Below are 4897 nucleotides of genomic sequence, written 5' to 3'. Positions count from 1 at the left end.
GCTTGTTGGTTCTTACTCTTTTCTGTTGTTATAATACCATGGAGTCATAATAGCAAATTGGAGGCTCATCCTTGGGATACGGATTTTTCTAAAATATTTTACAAAACTTTGTTTCTAATATTTAAGTTCACTTTGTTTGGGAATTTTCCAAGTACTATTACACATTTTAGAAATATGTTGTAAAATCAACAAGCTTTTACAATGTCATTTAAAGTGGATAATTTCAAATCCTGCCCAGGAACAGCTAGACTCATTGAAAAAGGATGAATTGCTCCAGCTTGCTAGAAAATATGAACTTTTTGAGGCAAAGGCTTCTTTAACAAAGGAAGAATAAAAAATATCTTGGTCCATTATTTGGTGGAAAATAATGTTTTTTTTATTTATTAAAGTGCTTTGGATTTGATTAGTGAGTCTCCATCTGGCTATAACTTGTGAGTTATGGAATTGAAATTAAAATAGAAAAATGAAATAGAGTTAAGAAAGCTCGAGTTTCAAGAAAAAGAAATGCAGTTGCAAAAAGCGGAAAGAGGGAGACAAATGCAGTTGCAGAAAGAGGAGAGAGAGATAGAGAGAAAAAGAGAAGATAGGCTAATGCAAAAAAGTATGCAACATGAAAAAGTAGAGAGAGAATTATAGAGAGATTGAAAAAGAGAGAAGAAAGAAAGATATTTTCAATTTAAATAAAAAGAATTAGTTGGCAAGTGGAAAACACTTTCCCACTTTACACACAAATTCAAGTTTTGATGTTACTAAGAATATTAAGTTAGTACCCACTTTTAAGGAAAAAGAGGTAGATAAATATTTTCCTCATTTTAAAAAATTGCTGAAAATTTGAAATGGCTAAGGCAGCATTGGACTGTTATTACAAAGTGCACCTTTTGGTAAAACTCATGCACTTCCCTGTCAGTACATCAAAGTGCTGATTATGATCTGGCTAAAGAATGCATTTGGAAGAGTTATGAGTTGGTATCAGAGGCTTATAAACACAAGTATAGGAACTATAAAAAAGAAACTGGACAAGCCCATGCAAATTTGCAAGAGTAAAACAGCAGTTACTTGATAGGTTGTGCTTAGCCAAGAAAGTTGGTCAACATTATGAAATTTTCAGACAACTCATTGTAGATGAAGAGCTCAAGATTTGCATCCATACTGACATTACGACCTACCTTGATGAACACAAGGTCGAAACTTTAGAAAAAGCTGCTTGTACAACTGCTGATTATTCCTTAGCTCATAAAGTTTTTTTTTTTCACCAAGTCTTCCACTCAGCAGTCTTCAGGTAAAAAAATTATTTAAATTGAGCACTTACGAGCACTTCCAAATTTTAAACTGGCACAACTTTTAGAAATCAAGTTTCTGATAAGACTGATCAGAAGTCATTATCTCTTTCTTCATGAACCTATTTTGTACCTCATTTGAAAAAAAGTTATTTATCATAGTGACCCTCTTTTTACCATTCATTGTCTTTATTCTAATCAAAATAATAATTACTTGTCATCAATCGAGAAAAAGATCCTGAGATTTCTTGTTTGTTTCAGAGGACTATTAGTGAAACTGATGCCGCAGATATGTTTTTGTTATTTTGTTAAAAGTGGGGTCCTTATGAGAAAATGAAGACCACCTGAGGTACCAGCTGGACACGAGTGGTCAGTGAACTGTCAAATTGTAGTTCCAAAGTTGTACAGGCAGCAAATTCTTAGTCTGGCCCATAAAAGCTCCTTTCACTGGTCATTTAGGGATTAATAAGTTTTTTCACAAGATCTGGAATCATGTCTCTTGGCCAAAAATTAAAAGTTATGTTTGTAAATACTGCAGATCTTGTCACACTTATCAAATGGTAGAAGAACCCAATCAGAAGATACCTAAAGCTTTATCTGTAACCTAGTCCTGCATTTGACAAACCATTTAGCAAAATAATGGTAGATTGTGTTGGTCCCTTACCTAAGACCAAGTCAGGTAACAAATACTTGCTGACCATACAAGATTCCAAGAGAATTCCTTTGAGGAATATTAAATTTAAAACAATAGTAAAAAAGCTTTGATAAATTTTTATTACTCAATTGGCAAATCTGTCCAATTAGATCAAGGGTCAAATTGTGTTGAATTTTCCAGCAAATTATGTATGAATTAGGCATCCAGCAATTCAAGTTAATAATTAAATGTGTCTGGAAAATATTATCTGCTTTGACTCCTGAAGTAACAGAGCACTGCAACACCCATATAATTCCAGGAGTCATATTTGATAAAGGTTGTTTTGCATCTTTACCTGTTTTGTGTGTGGGATAATTGCCATACAATTTTCTAATTCACCACTGCGCTTGTGAATCTGAACTTAAGGTACTTTCAATTGCTGTGCTTTTTCACAAACATACTCAGCAGTTTCTTTAGCAATAGCAGATGCAATATGACAATGGTTTTGTTCATCCTCAACACCCAATGCAAGTATGTCTGCTTTCCTTAAACCTCTTGGCATTCATATATTACACTGCAGCTTCAGTTGTACCATTTCAACCGATGATGAATTTTCAAGCACAGGTATGGGTCCTAATAATTCAAGTATGTCAGTTTTTCACATATGGCTTGGTCGTCATATTCCACGCTGAACGCAGTTGGCTTGCTTATATATATATATATATATATAAAGGAAAATCATTCTCTAATTTAAAAGTCCATCAAATTTATTTTTACTCTAGCAAGATCAGAAACTGCAATTGCTTAAATTCAAATGTATTCATTAATTTCTGTGTCTGAGTCAACAGCTTTAGGTATTTGTGCAATCACAGGTTCAGCAAGACTTCATCAACAAGCACAATAATACTCGCAAAGAGTTCTGTACGGCTGGCAAAGCTGATTACATGATTCAACTCTGATGCTGAATTGACGATGTGGTCAAGCATCTGCATCAACACAATACGTGAGCAAATGTGACTTACAACATTCATAATGATCTACCACATAATTCATGCTTTCCCATGAATACACTTTGACATTTATTGAGTCCCAATGGTTTGTCTAATTGGGCCAAACATAATTATTTATGAGTCTGTTTCCTCACCAGCTTCGGGTATTTATGCAATCACAGGTTTAGCAAATCATTGTCTACAAGCATGATAATGCTCATGAACAGATTCGTGTGGCAGGCAAAGTTGATTACAAGATATTTGACTCCAATGCTGCATGGAGGATATGGTCAAGCACCTGTACCAGCACGTAACACCAGCCAATGTGATTTACAATATTTATAAGTTACTACATCTGTATGGGAAAATACAAAGTTTTTCTGACCTTGGAAGTGCAGTATTAATATATAAAAAAACAAGTTCATAGTTTCCCATACAAATGCAGTAACCTTTTTATTTTATACTCATCTTGTTTTTCTACCTAAAGATTAATAATAAGAAGAATAACAAGAAACCAAGTAACTGAATTTATGCTGTATTCTCAAAAAATACACAACTATACATTCATCAATATGCAGTAACAATACTGATGCGCACATAGTGACACCCAGTGACTTTTGAACTTTTATCACACACTCAACATTAGTTTTTAACAAATCCTTTTGTTCCACTTAAAACTGAAATTTAGATTTATTTCGTTAATGAAACTACATTGCAACAACTTTTCCAGTTGGTCTGGAATGGATGGATTTTTTGTCTTCTATCAATTCTGCTCAATGATGCTTTTCTGCTTGTGATGGACTAGATTTATTAGCTGTGTCAGTTCCGTACCAAGTACTTGTGATTTGAGCAAGGAGGGACCTGCCTTGAATCAGCCACATGTGTATTTCTGTTCTGTCATTGATTGTGGAATCATTATGTGGGAAAATTATGAACTCTTTCAATTAAAAATAATCAAAAAGACGCTTTGGAATACCACAATCACTTCTAATGCAGTAAATGTGATTGTAGTTGGAAATGTAGTCATAATTAAAGTACAATTTCACTGTGTGTAATCATGCTTTAGAACCCATGACATAGCTCATGTAACTCGGATATGCAGAGCTAAGAAAGTACATTATGAGGAAATTCAAGATGCAAAAATGTAATTATATTTTTGCCATTCTTATTATCAACTAAAGAAGACATGTTTATGCCTTGTCACTTGTATTCCTTTTGTAGGGACCCCATCTGTGTAATGACCTGTATGGCTTCTATCGGTAGCCTAAATCTTGCTGGTGTGTGACAGTCCATTCAGCCATTATATGCTGTGGATAGTTGTATTTTGGACTTGACCTTGTCCAAAATCAAATTTATGGAGAAGTCAAATCTATAGATGCTAAGGTCAAGGCTATCTCTGCATTCCCTGTGCCTACCAGTACAAAGCAGTTGATACAATTTTTGGGTATGGCTGGATATTATCAGAAATTTTGTTCCATATTTCCATAATTGCTGAACCACTGACAAATTTGTTGAGTAAGAAAACCAAGTTTTATTAGTCTGTAAAATGTCAGTAGGTGTTCAATAGGTCAAAGGCCAGTCCTAAAAGTGCTCCAGTTCTTTCAGCTGCAAATTTCAGTCAGTTCAAAATGTCTGTTGATGCACGTGATGTAGGGGTTAGTGCAGTATTGATTCAAGATGAAAGAAATGGTGTGGATTATCCAGTGTGCTATTTTTCTAAGATAATAAATAACCACCAGAGAAATTATTCTTCAATTTAGAAGGAATAGTTGGCTTTGATATTGTCTTTGTAACACTTTTGAATGTATATTAGCTCAGCACGTTCTCAGATTATTCTATTAAGTGATCACAACCCCATTACTTTTTTTATACTGGCAGAATGAAAAACAAAAGCTGATTATTAAGGTAGAGTTTGATGTTGCAGAAATACAATATTGACATCAGGCATGTCAAGGGGAAAGACAATCTAATAGCAGATGCACTTTCACATGTATAGA

This window comes from Sinohyriopsis cumingii, chromosome 2 (assembly GCF_028554795.1).
Source record: "Sinohyriopsis cumingii isolate HCF-2022 chromosome 2, ASM2855479v2, whole genome shotgun sequence".
In the NCBI taxonomy this organism is placed as follows: domain Eukaryota; kingdom Metazoa; phylum Mollusca; class Bivalvia; order Unionida; family Unionidae; genus Sinohyriopsis; species Sinohyriopsis cumingii.
The sequence above is the reverse complement of the archived record's forward strand: the minus strand, read 5'-3'. Positions refer to the sequence as shown.